General features: G+C 43.0%; 1 long non-coding RNA gene across 2 annotated transcripts in view; it reads right to left on the bottom strand.

The window, feature by feature from the left end:
* LOC123393561 overlaps positions 1-12,809 on the bottom strand; it is a 125,260-nt gene extending 112,451 nt beyond the window's left edge. The window contains exons 1-3 of one of the 2 annotated variants that reach the window (XR_006608388.1): positions 12,203-12,807; positions 10,925-11,058; positions 9,897-10,809 (exon numbers count right to left, since the gene is read on the bottom strand). This is a non-coding gene — a long non-coding RNA (uncharacterized LOC123393561). Of the gene's footprint in view, positions 1-9,896; positions 10,810-10,924; positions 11,059-12,202 lie in introns of those variants that run through there. The other variant, XR_006608389.1, reaches the window with a different exon arrangement.
* Between the last annotated feature and the right edge of the window lie 1,073 nt (positions 12,810-13,882).

Genomic DNA, 13,882 nt, shown 5'->3' with positions numbered 1-13,882 from the left:
AAGACAGCAACTTAAACAATAAAATGGCCTGACGGGATCCCTAAGGGAGTGATGGAAACTGTGACAGAGTGAAGACTCCATTACCTGTCTATGATGAAGACAGCTTCTCAGCTACAGTGAATGGGTGCCATAAGAAAACCTCGCACTGCCAGATTTTGTACTTGTGTATATATCAGTTTTCTTTTAAAAGAGAAGAAAGCTGAATTTTTAGGGGAAATTTCACACCATGTGTGCCAAAAAGAACATATCCAGACCACAAGGCTCTGCTCTAAAATGGCATTGTCAAGTGGTTTGTACCTAATTCACAGGGTTCTCCCACACTTTCCAGCTTTCAAAGGACAGCCGAACTATATTTCACAGATAGTAAAAGTCTCCATTTGTGTTCCCTGATTCCTAGTTGTTAGTGGGCTCTGGGTGTTGAGTGTTTCTTTCAACCCGAGTAGAATGCTAATGTTGCAATGCAGGTACCCGCCACAGGAATCCAAGCTGAAGTCAACCAAGTAATTGCTGTCATAGTGTATCTATATACAGTCTTTAAAATCCCTTCCAGTTATCACCCTAGAATAGTCTCTCTCTGGGCATCCTGCCACAAATATCTGTGACCAGAAGCCTGAAGAGACCCTGGTCCCACATTAGGGAAACCCTTACTCGAACCACTTACTTTGATTCATTTCCCTCCCCAGTCTTCCTGGTTTTTCTCATTTTTTAGTGCATCTGTTACTATGGAAACACGTGGTACCAAAGACCAGAGCAGAAGTGAATAAAACCCTAGCTTTCGATATAAAATATCAACTAATATTCAAGCATCACCACCATGCATACTCATATCAGGTTTGAGACATCGGAGAAGTGGAAGTTGCATCTGGTAATCAAATAACTATTTGTAATATTTTTTTAAGAAGCTCAGTTTATTTTATTTATTTATTTATTTATTTATTTATTTATTTATTTATTTTTATTGGGACACCGGGTGGCTCAGTTGGTTAAGTATGGTCTTCGGCTCAGGTCATGATCCCAGAGTCCCAGGATCAAGTCCCACATCGGGCTCCCAGCTCCATGGGGAGTCTGCTTCTCCCTCTGACCTTCTCCCTACTCATGCTCTCTCTCAAATAAATAAAGTCTTTCAAAAAAAACTTATTTGTCAGAGAGAGAGAGAGCACAAGCAGAGGGAGTGGAGGCAGAGCAGGAAAAGGGAGAAGCAGGTTCCCTGCTGAGCAAGGAGTCCAATGTAGGACTCAATCCCAAGACCCTGGGATCGTGAGCCAAGCTGAAGGCACCCACTGAACCAACTGAGCCACCCAGGCATCCCAGAAGTTCAGTTTATTTACTCTATTCCTGGAAAGCTGGTTCTTCATTTATGGTTTGCTTCATTACTTTCTTTTCAATGTATTTAGAAGGTCTACTTTATACCCATATTCAATATTGGAATTGGTCTCTAACCAGAAACACAGTATCAATCTTTCCTTCCACATGTTTTTCATTTATAGAAAGTAGAAGGAAAAAAAAATTCCTAGTCAATGCTAGTATTAAGGAAATGGATTAGACCATTTCTAGGTCCCATTCCACAATTTTAAACCATCACATTACTCTTTTGCTTCTAGACTCATTATTTAGCCTAGGTAACATGCATTTATCCACAAACATTTTTTCCTCCCACAAACATTTATTAAAGACCTTACATATGCATAAAGCTTGATACTGAGGATACAGACACCAAGAGACAAGTTACCTGCTTTAGAAGAGTTCTTGGTCTAATACAAGAAGGGGGGTGCACCTGGGTGGCTCAGTGGGTTGAGCCTCTGACCTCAGCTCAGGTCATGATCCCAGGGTCCTGGGGTCAAGCCCCGCATTGGGCTTTCTGCTCAGTGGGAAGTCTGCTCCCCCCACCACCTGCCTCACTTGTGATCTGTCAAACAAATAAATAAAATCTTAAAAAAAAAAAAAAAAAAGAAACCAAATAAGAAAATATCTACAAAACAGTGTGATGACTGTTTTGAGAGGGGCAACCTAAAACCAGGTATGAGAAGATTTTGGGGGGTGGACGGATGGAGGGTAGGACAGGGGAGTGATAGTTGGGTAGGAAGTTTTCAGTGGGATGGTGATATCAGATGATCTTATGTTTTTGTGTTTGTTTTGTTTTGAGGTGGGAATGAAGGCAGAAAAGATAAAGAGGCTGACACAAGGTCTAACAGATGCTATGGAACGTGGCAGTGAGAAGGGGAAGGGCATATGCAAGAAAGTGGAGATTTAAGGACTCCTTGCATAGGAGGGGGTAAAACACACTAACACTACTATTTAACTCAAGTCATGAAAGGCTGTTACTCAAATACTATTAGAAATCTCCTTTTCATTATTTGTTTCCATGTCTCTGAAACTTAGACATCAAGAAAACTCTACATCAGTTTAAGACTTTTTTTTTTAACTTTAACCACCACCCCCCATCACTGTTTATATTTTTAGAGATTAAATCATACCCATGTAGCAACTGTCTCTACTTTGGGGGAAGAATCTTTTAAACAAATGAAGTTTTCTAGTCTTCACTACTAGGAAGTAGTGAAGACTACTTTTCCCGGGCCAGTAAATTGCAGTGCAGCTAAATTAGGCAGGTGGGCAACTCAGATGACACTTCAGAACAACTTACTTTGAAAACCAGTGTGTTAAACAAATATCTATTTGCATGATTCAGATGATCATCCTCAGATGCAAACGGGTCAAGTTCCATCAGAAAACAGTTAAAGAGTTTCTTAAACAGTAGGTCAACCTTGAATTTGAAAAGTGAAGCTAACAATTGGTGACTCTGTCATAGAATTTATATTTGGGACTGAAGGTGTGAGTGAGCTCATGCCCCTCCTCCCTCCTTCCTTCTAGAACTTGTTATTAAAAGAGCGACAGAACCAACGCTCGGATAACGTCCTCTTGATTCAGTTGGACAGTGGGGGAAATGGAGGCTTGGGTTAGGAACCAGTGCTTTATAGGAAAAAGAAAGGTACCTCCATTGCTAATTTACCTTCAACACCAATGATGTAAGTGGTAATTCCTTGGAAAACTGGCAAAGGGACTCTCCTGACATCTGTTTTAAAATGTCAACCAAATGTGTTTCTCCTACAAGCCACCAGATATTGATTTTTACTTCTGATCATTCAGTTAATCCTAACACTGAACACAGCGAGGACATCAACGCATTTACCTTCCCTTTCCATGGGGAAATTTGCATGAACAGAAATGCTGAATCAGAGGACTGGAGAGTCAGAGTGGGTTGATTAATCCAGTGATTTGTACATTATTGAAGGTTCAAGGACTCCAAACAAAACTTTTCTTATCTACTGACATTGGATTGAGTTTGATTCCTCTTCACTATCCGACCTAACTTGAATGATATATTTTATAGAGCCCTTCTGAAGATTAATTAAGATATACAGGTAAAGTACTGGGATGATGATTTAATGCATCTTGTTCAGTGTGTTAGCTATAATCGCAGGAGTGCAACCCACTTTTCTCCTGCTCTGTATTGTTGCACCAGTAGCTAATTGGGGGGTGTGTGTGTACACAACTGAGTACCATCTTTCTAAAAGACTTAACTGAGCCGGCCCAAGTCTAACATTTCCCTTCCCTTTGCAAGTCTTTCCTCAGGGAAGGCTGTATTAAATGATTACAAAAGCATAAATGGAGTCTTAATTATTATACATTTACATATGATAAATCAAGCTAAAACTTATTAAATATGTTCTATCTGCCTAGCTTGACAAGCATGCCTTCATAGCAACCTAGAAGCCGAGTTTAAATTCCAATTTCTTGAATTCCAGAACCCAGCTGAGTAAGGAGCCCCAGCCTCCTGCCTGGTCCCCTTGCTCTTTCCACCCTAACCTCCAGCTCCTGTGTGTGGACTATAATTTCCTCCTGTCCAGAGCTCCAGCCACACCTCCCACCAACAGTCTCTGCTCAGCCACCCTTGGGCTCAGGAGCCTTTTGAGCAGTGAAATCCAAGACCTGGGTAAGCACAGCAGAGCACAGAGGGGGACCAAGGGGCACATGGGCTCTTTGGTACTGGGGGGGGTTGGGGGTGGCTGTGCAGGTACACAGAAGTTGGGGGACAGAGCAGCTGAGTTTTCTGCAGGGCAATGTCTAGGGTGGGGGCCTCTCCCAGGAATTTAAGAGATCACGACCTGAGCCGAAGTTTTTTTAGTGCCACCGAAGAACAATTTCCCTTTTTCCCTTCCATTGGCAAGTCTTTCCTTGGGGAAAAGTTTATAAATAATTACAAAAGCAACATGAACCTGAGCATGAAATTACCCGGATAGCCACAGACATTTCCTTTTATGACAAGAACTGGGGGAAGAATACCAACTTACCTATGGATGTTTGGAATGACGTACCAAGCTATTTGAACTGAGACCACAGTATTCATGGTGGACAAGTTCAAAATCATTACTACAGGACTTGCTAAATGTAAGTCAGAATAAAAACAGGCTTAGACTTGTGCTGGCACCCCCATCCATTTCTAAACTATACCTCTTGCTTCTGTGAAACTGGATCAGATAATCCTTCCCACTGGTTCTTAACTCACTGGAGAATGGGGCCTCCCCTCAAAACTCCCGCCCATACCCAAAGATCGAGTCTGAAAGCCATCTGCAGGACATGTCCCTGCTGATTCCAGGAGAAAACAGCATCTCCTGGGTGAGGGACCACCACACACACACAGCATCATGAACCTCATAGTAGCTGTCTGTCCACATCTCAAATGTTCTCTGAGGAGGAGGAAGAAGGCAGGCTGCTATTCAACCCTGCTGGCCTATAAATCCTGGGGTAATGGGCTTTTTAATTGTCTTTTTCATGTTGGTTTGGTTTTGGTTATCACCCATCTTTCCGGTTTCTTTTTTAGTAAAGGGGGCAGTGGGCCTGCTAATTGAGGTGCCCTTCCCTCCTGGATGCCCAGAGGCTGAGTTGGTTGGGGGGTAAGGAGGGGCCTGCAGGGGAGGTTGAGTCCAGGTATAACTACCCTAGACTGTGGCCCAGCCCTGAGCAGCCCTATTCCTGGATGGAGCCTGTTTTTCCTAAGGTATTTAGAGCCTGGAGCTAACTAGGTTCTGGTTTGCTTCCAAGCCTGTTTTTTGTTTTTTGTTTTTGCCATTCACCCCACCCCAATTCCTGGCAATTCTCTTAGCTCTCTGATAACCTTCTAGTAAATTCTTTTTGCTCAAGTTAGACAGTTTCATTTGCATGCAAACTAAGAGTCATTGCTGATACACTTGGCAGAGCTCCTGACACAGAGATAATCAATGAATGTGTTACATAAATGAATAATTATAACCTGAGTGTGTATCACTACCATATTTGTAAAATAATGGGGTTTTTTTTGATTCATAAGACAATGCTATTGACTATTTTTTTTTAATTCAGAAAGGTATAAGAAAAGAAAAGCTAAGCCATAATTCTACCATCTAGACACTAACTTTGTTTTTGTTCCAGCTTTTACACACCTATAGGATATTTCCATCTCACAAAACACACATCATTGTGCACTGGCTTATTTCCACTTGAAACTAAAGTTGGGGTGTCTGGGTGGCTCAGCAGGTTAAGCCTCTGCCTTCGGCTCAGGTCGTGATCTCAGGGTCCTGGGATCGAACCCCGCATCAGGCTCTCTGTTCAGCAGGGAGCTGTCTGCCTACTTGTGATCTCTCTCTGTCAAATAAAAAAATAAAATCTTAAAAAAAAAAAAAAAAACTGAAGTTCCACATCCCTACATAAGCTTTGAAAGGATCACTTTTAATACTCCGTAATTGTCTATTATCTTGGGACCTTCAAATATCTTCAACCAGCCCCCCCAATTTTTAGTTTTAAGGGTAATTTCTTTATTGCCTTTGCCTGCAAAGAATTCCTCAGCAGGGACTAAAATTAAAATTAAAAACCAGAGAAATGACTGTGTCAAATAATTTGAACTTTGAAAATATTTGTCAAATGCTTTTAAAACTGTTCTCCAGGAAGGCTGTAGCACGCAATTCTCCCACCAGCAGTAATGAAAATGTCACTGCATCCCTCCTGGTACTAAGTATTTATATTCATATATATATATAAATACATACATATATATACACACATATATATGACTATGTATTGCTTGTTTAATACATGAAACATGGCATCACATTTTTGTTTTAATTTGCATTTCTGTGGTTAATAGTAAAGATATTTATTAAATATGTGAATTAGCCTTTTTATTTCATCCTTTCAAATCATTTCTTCAGATAATTAGACAATTCTATTGGGGTGTTATTTTCTAGTTACTGATATGCAAGAGTTCTTCAGTGCAATTATTCTATTAACTGTTCTGTCATGCTTGCTGTTAATATTTTTCTCCATGATTGTTTTCTGCTCTAAACTGTATATTTTTGCATATGAAAGTTTAAAATATACTCAAAGCGATCTTTTGCTCTGCCATTCTTTGCATTAATTGTTAAGTATTTTCTTCTAGCTTTGTTTCTCACCTGGCAGATCAACTTTCCAATATATCTGTAATTCAGTGAATTTTGCAAACAGAGGTTGTTAGTTGACGGTTTTCTACTTATTGGTGTAGTGCCTTGGTTTTGTCGAATAATTCCCCCCCCCCCCCCTTTCAGAAAGCTTTATCTATCACACTTGTATTCTAAAACGACCTGAGTCTGTTTCCAGGCTACTCTATTCCAGTGAGCTATCTATTGATTCCTCTACCAGAACTACACGTCTACAGTGATGCTCAATGACCAGATTTTTATTTCTGTAAGGGCAAACCACCGCCAGATACATTCTTTAGCAAAATCTTCTTGACTCTAGTCCTGTAGTAATTCTTGTGGCTTGATGTTAGAATCATTTCGTCAAGTTTCCCCAAATCCCCAAGCAATAAAATTGTATGATTGATTGTAGAAAAGTAACTATTTCATAAAATCTTTCTACCTTAAGAATAGCATGTTTTCATTTGTTCATTTCTTATTTTATGTGTTTGAGTAAAATCTTACAGCTTTCTAAACAAGTCTTTAGATGCTTCTTATTACTCCCAAATATTTTCCATACATTTCCTATGTTTCTTAAATTTACATTTTTACGGATTTATGAACAAAATTCTTCTCTATTGTATTTTGTAGTCAGTGAAGACTAGTATTTCGGGGTAGCCATTTTTTTTTTAATTTTCTTCTAAAGATTTTATTTATTTATTTGACACAGAGAGTGAAATCACAAGTAGGCAGAGCAGCAGGCAGAGATAGAGGGGGGAAGCAGGCTCTCCACTGAGCAGAGAGCCCAAAGTGGGGCTCGATCCCAGGACCTTGAGATCATGACCTGAGCCAAAGGCAGAGGCTTAGCCCACTGGACCATCCAGGTGCCCCACCACTGATTCTTAAACATGAATTTTATAACTAACCATCTCACCAAAATAGCTCTTATTAGTTTCTTCAGGTTTTAGTTGACTCAATTGTGTATCTTTCACTTATACACATAAGACACAATGTCTGGGTTTTTTTTTTTTTTTTTTTTTTTTTTTTTGCTACTTAGGTGAAAAGTTTTCCTTAAACATATGCATTAAATGTTTACTTTAAAAAAAAATCACTTTTCATGAAATAAGATTACATGAAATTGCGGCCATCCTAGAAACCCAAAATGTAGCCTTGTAGTCCTGCATTGAACCACATTCTTTTCCACAGGGTACTCAGTTTTGCTTTTCTCAAAACTACCCAGAAGTGTGCTGAATGAGTCATTCAGTCACTTCTCACTTGATTTAAATAGACAAATGAAAAAATTTAGCTGCCGATTAAGAATTGTGATTACTGTAGAAGACCAAGAAACATACCAGGAACTTGCTCGTGTATGAACAGCAGTCTCTTATTTAACCCCAGAGACAGGGTTAAATAAGAGACATAGGCAGGATGATTTTTAAAGTAGAACAGGGCTCACCTGGATATATTCAAAAAACAAATGCATGTTCTTCTGTGTATGAGCAGGTTCCTTTTTCCACAGGTAAACCCAAGTTTCTTATTTTCAAATATCAGGATAATAGTATCTACTAATTATTAATTCATGGGGTATTTATCGTGCATGTGATTTGGGTTCTGTGTTATGGGAAAGACAGAAAGCCTATCTCTAGTAATGATAGGGATAGGGACTGAGGAGAAGCTAGCATATGACAGAAGCTGAATAAATGTTATTACTACACATTATTATTTGCTATTTATCTCTAGAAAGCTAAAAGTCTAGTGCTCCATTGTCCCCCTAAGACCTAACATGGCAAATATAAATGTCCAATAGGTATCTGTGAAGTGTTTGTTGACTGACGTGTTTTACAAAAACATCTGTTGTTAGAAAATATTTTGACTCAATTCTAAACCGCTTGCTTAAAACCAATTCTTAGAAGATGCATTTGTTAAAGCCAAGAATACTCCTCTTTTGAAATCAGAATGAGTTTCTCAATTGCTCTTTTTATACAAGTTAGTAAAAAAAAAAAAAAGCTTCTAAAAAATCAGATCTTTAAGTTGGCACAGGAAAATGCTGTAAGAATATTTATTCTTTCACTCATTTGCCAATACCAAGCATCTTTTACATGCAAGACACAAAACAAATGGCCATTAGAGTTTACAGAAATTAAATATCCAAAGAAATAAATAGGAAATTACAAATTAAGGTAAGAGCCTCATGGCTATGGAAGAAAATTAGAAGGGTGATAAGGAGAATGGGGACCAAGGAAGCCTAAAGGATGAGTACAGTTTGCCCTGGCAAGGTATAAGGGAAGCGCTTGGGATAGCCAACAGACATGAGATCAATGTTAATAGCAAGAGGGGATGCCCAAGATAAGGCTGGCTAAGTAAATCCAAGGCTCAGACCATCTCTGGACCCCATCCCAAGTATGTGAATGCATTTTATGCAAGGAAATGACACGATCCTATCTGTCCTTGAAGAATGATTGGAGGGGCCAAGCAAGGAGCCAGGGGTCTTCCTGGAAAGTTATGCTAGTGATCCAGGAGAGAGATGATGACTTGAGGTTTGATGGTGTGGTGGTGGGGATGGAAAGAAGAATCTATCTAGAGATATATGTAGAAGATAAAATTTATGTAACTTTGTGATGATTTGGGATTTGGAGGGCACGGGATGAAGGTGTCAAAGACAATTCTCAAGTCTGGCTAAAGAAACACCATGGATGGTGGTGTTATTCACCAAGATAAGAAAGATTAGAAAGGTGTTAAGATTGGGGTGTATCTGTTGCTTTTGTCATTTTTCTCATTCAATTTGGTTTTCTGCTGCTTATTTGCATTGTAGTCAGTGGGGTAGCAAAAAGAGAAGAGGCAATATTAACGAATGCCATTGGGACAGGGTGTGTCAGGTAGGTCACCTGTAGGAGACTGAGAGCAGCAGCAGCAGGGTTTTCAGATAAGTGGTATTTGTCTAGTACCTCTAAATACTGCTCTTCCTTACCATGGTTGGGAAACATCAAATATGTTAGCTGGATTAAATAACCTTGAAAATCTTTTCCAAAGCCATAATACTCTACCTTTTAGTCCTATGCTGAAATAATCAGGTCATTAAACACAGATCACAGGCATGCTGACACATAGCATCCTCCAAATATTATTCATGCCTAACCAGAACCTATAAATGTGACCTTATTTGGAAACAGGATCTTTGCTGGTATAATCAAGAGGAGGTCATACCGAATTGCAATGGACCCTAAATTCAGTATGAATGGTGTCCTTATAAGAAGGGGAAACTTGGGTGGCTCAAGCCTCTGCTTTCAGCTCAGGTCATGATCTCAGGGTCCTGGGATCAAGCCCCACATCGGGCTCTCTGCTCCACAAGGAGCCTGCTTCCTCCTCTCTCTCTCTCTCTCTCTCTACCTGTCTTTCTGCCTACTTGTGATCTTTGTCTGCCTAATTAAAAAAAAAAAAAAAAAAAAAGGAGGGGGGGACTTTGCCATGTGAAGATGGACATAGGAATTGGGAGCTATGTTGCCACAAGCCAAGGTACACCTGGGGCCACCATAGGAAGGAAAAGGGCAAAAGAGGGTCCTCCCCAAGAGGCTTCAGTGGGAACATGGCCTTGTCTGCATCCTGATTATGGAGCTCCAGCCTCCAAAACAGTGAGAGAATAAATTTTGTTTTGAGCTCCCTGGTTTTTGGCAATTTGTTATGGCAGCCCTAGGAAGCAAACAGTTGGAGAATTAGATCACTTGTTTGGGGCTGACTAGCATTAACACAGGGCACACACATGTTAAATAAATATCCATTTCCTTCCTCTTCTGGGGGTCACCACCATTTTTCTGGTGGTTTAGGAGTCATCCACACACCCACCCATTTAGGTAAATCTCTGTCCCCAGGATTGGGGAGGAAGCCAAGGTGCCACAAAGTAAAACAGCTTGCCCAAGATCAGAGAGTTAAAAACAGAGGAGTCAGAGCCCAAACTCAGCTGTCTCATCACCAAGATGGTACCACGCCCAGGAACACCTGCCTCTCACACCTGCAGCGTTGAAGCAAAGGAGAGGAGCTGCCAAACTGTTTTCAACGCCTGCAATTAAAACTCACATTTATTAACAAAATTCCAAGTTGCAGGCATCTAGTATAACCAATCTTCACCCCTTCCCAGAGGAACACAAAAATCTTATTCTAAGACCAATACTATCAATAAACTTGCCATCAACTCGATTGCTTCTATCAGCAGCATTTCTGCTTCGCACATTACGTATTGCAACTCAAGGTATTACCATCAGATTGGACATTTACGGCTTTAATTTACTTAGACGCATTTTCCTCAAGCACTCCCCATTTCATTTTGATGATACTGACTCATTCTTGCCACCTAAGGAGACCAAAAGAATAAATAAGTACGGAGGAAAGGGTCTCTAAACATCATAGTCACAGATGTCCATCCCTTAAATGATAAAGTAAAAAATAAAAGCATGCTCTAAATTTACCTTCTCTCCTTAACTCAGGGAGTTGTGCTGAATATAACAGATATAGAAATACAAGGCGGCAGAGCTGTTATTCTGGGGTGCCAGTTTCATAGACTTCTAGTGTAGGAAGGGCTTTTCAAGAGTGTCTTGTCCATCTGGAATCAGGTGAGAGACATTTTATCTACAGACCACCAAACCCCAGAAGAGAAAAGGGACATGCTGAGAGATTTTGTGAGTTATCTAAGACCCCATGGTTATTTCTTGGTAGAACCCCGTACAAAGCCAGGCTTCCCAATTTCCCCAAAAGCGTATTTAACCTCCCAAACTGTCACCAGCTATTAAAGATAACACTTTCTCCTGGCTTCCTGCCAACTTCTCTATTAATTTGACAAAAAAAAAAAAAAAAAAAAAAAAAAGGCCACCACAAGCAGCCCCACTGGTTCAAATTCCCTTAACTGATACCTAATATTGAATTAACTCGAGTCCCATGTTTAAACCTCCAGCTACACACACATGGGTTCGAGAAGGACAAACACGCTTCTCCAAACCCGGGCACAGATGATCTTTAGACTTTTCAAGTTTACCCTCCAGGAGGCCGACACCACACGCGATTTTGACAAGAGTTTGGAACCGAGATCCTCTTCCACGCTCTGCCCACACCCGTGCCCACGAGCAGAAGTTCTCTCTCTCCATTACAACCCACCACGCGCGCGCACACACATACACACACACACACACACACACACACACACACACACCAAGGCAAGTAACAAAGGAAAACACAGCCCCATAAAGGTTCAGCTATTACATCTTCCAGTCCACACCTGCCAAGAGACAAAAACCATACGGAAATCCTGCCCTAGCAATATGTGCAACACGCCTGGGGAGAAACACCCTGGCTCCCCCCTGGGCGTGCGCGGCTGTATACACAAAGAACCGGTGCGGGGCTCGCTAGCGGTCCGGGGGACCAGCGCACTCCCAAAACTGGTATCCGGGGGTCTCCCCCGCGCCCTCTCGCCCGGCAGAAAGGAACTATCCTTTATTTGACCCGCAGAGAGCCCAGGCTGGATGGCAGTGCATGGGGGGTGGGGGCGGTCCCCGGATCCCTGCCCTGCAGCCCGCCGGTCCCCAGCCTCTGGCATCTCCTAGGCGATGCACAATCGCGCGCTGTCAGATGCCCGCTTCGCATCCTCCGCGGGCGAAGCGAGATGCCCGGGGTCCCAGCCGGGCGCATCCCCGCAAGCGCCCCTCCCCGCGCGGCTACCCACCCAGGCAGCCCATCCTGGCGCGCCTGCCTACCTGGCGGCTGGCTGTCAGCGCAGCGGCGGCGCCTCCTCCGCTTCTCCTCCGCGGCTGTTACATCGCTCGGAGCGCCATGTTCCCGGTCTCCGCGGGCGCACGCCGGGCAACTACTACGGGCTGGGTAGGGGCAAGGGGGGCGGGGGCCAGAGGGAGGGGGTGGGAGGCAGAGCCGCGGCTTTCTACTCTCCACCCAAGCCTCCCCCAGCTACTGAGCATGCCCAGCTGCCCGGCTTCGCCCCTAGGAGGACTTTCCACGAGCGCACGCAGCTGTTCCGGGTTTTCGCGGCAGCCGGCGGGAGGCAGGCCGTAGCAGCTGCGGTGGGGGGTGGGGGGAGTCGGGGGGAGTGTCTCCACTCTGCGGAGTCGGGAGCTGGGAGAAAGCAGCCCCTTGCCAAGCCAGTTACCCAGCTGCCCTACCCCGGCGCCGGGGCAGCTCCTGCACTCCCCCTCCGCATACACTCGGGGTTCGCAGAAATTTTGTGCAAGACCAATGCGGGGCCGAGCTTTGCTAAAGAGGAGAGCAAAGAGGGGGGAGGAGGCGGGGCTGAGAGGCAGATCCCTCCGCTAACCCCCTTGCTACCACCTGGACCTGTGCTTCTCAAACTTAAACGTGCCACAGGATTAAAATGCAAATTCAGAGTCACTGGGTTTGTCCAGGTGCCTCAGGTTCTACAAGCTAAACAAGCCATCAGTCAGGTGATGCTGTTGCCCATGGTCCTCTGACCACACTGAGCAGCAGGACTCTAGAGAACACCCCCTATGACCTTTGGCCATCCTTCAATAAGCCAGCCCGGAAATGGTCTGTGGCATCCACAGAGGCTCCTTCTGCCTAGAGAGGGTGCCTTGGCTAGTAAGTAAAGGTCCTGTAACGCGCGCGCGCGCGCGCGCGCGCTCACATACACACACACACACACACACACGCACACACACACAACCGGGTTGCTGTGCAGCCCTGATAGAAATCACACTAGGGCTGGCTCTGGGCACCCAGTACCAACTAGCTACTTTCTGACTTAGAAGTTGAGGCTTAGGGGAACAATGGGTTTCCGGACCTCTCCATGCTCATTTTGCTAGTTGGCTAGCAAACTTGAGCTGCTCTCCTGAAGTCTGAACCAGTCTCCCTTGGCTGTCCCCCTGCCTTTCTTGAGCTAGGACAAAAATTCAGTCTGGGCATCCAAGTGCCGAATTTATTACACAAGCCATGATAAGGCTGGGCTTGCCCAATTAAGAAGACTGACAGATTGTGACAAAAGAAGGACGTTTATATACCAAGAGATTATAGGGCTTTCTGATGAGTGATGTTTGGGCTGAAGCTTGCAATGGTATCTTGTGGTTCATATTAAATCCCCTATTTGTCCACTCTCTTTGCAGCTTCTGAAGGCTCATGCAATGTCAAGAATATTCACTGTCCTTGGCATAGTGAGAGAGAGACATTCTCAAAACCAGTCATGAGTTTCCAACCTTGGAAATGAAGAAGTTCTACCCTTGTCTGTCCTTAGCTGCCCCAACAATATTGTCATGAGTTACTGATATGGTATCTGATTCCATAACTGCACAGCAAATTAAAAAGAAGGGTTTGTAACCATCTGTACCCTATTATACTCAATAACTCTAAACAGTTTTATAGTTGATGGTACAGTATTTATCATTTCTCTCTTGTTTTCCATTCATTCGGTA

Source organism: Mustela putorius, unplaced genomic scaffold (genome assembly GCF_011764305.1).
Source record: "Mustela putorius furo isolate JIRA1106 unplaced genomic scaffold, ASM1176430v1.1 tig00000874_pilon_pilon_pilon, whole genome shotgun sequence".
In the NCBI taxonomy this organism is placed as follows: Eukaryota; Metazoa; Chordata; class Mammalia; order Carnivora; family Mustelidae; genus Mustela; species Mustela putorius.
Note: the sequence above shows the minus strand (reverse complement) of the source record. Positions and strands in the feature narration are given on the sequence as shown.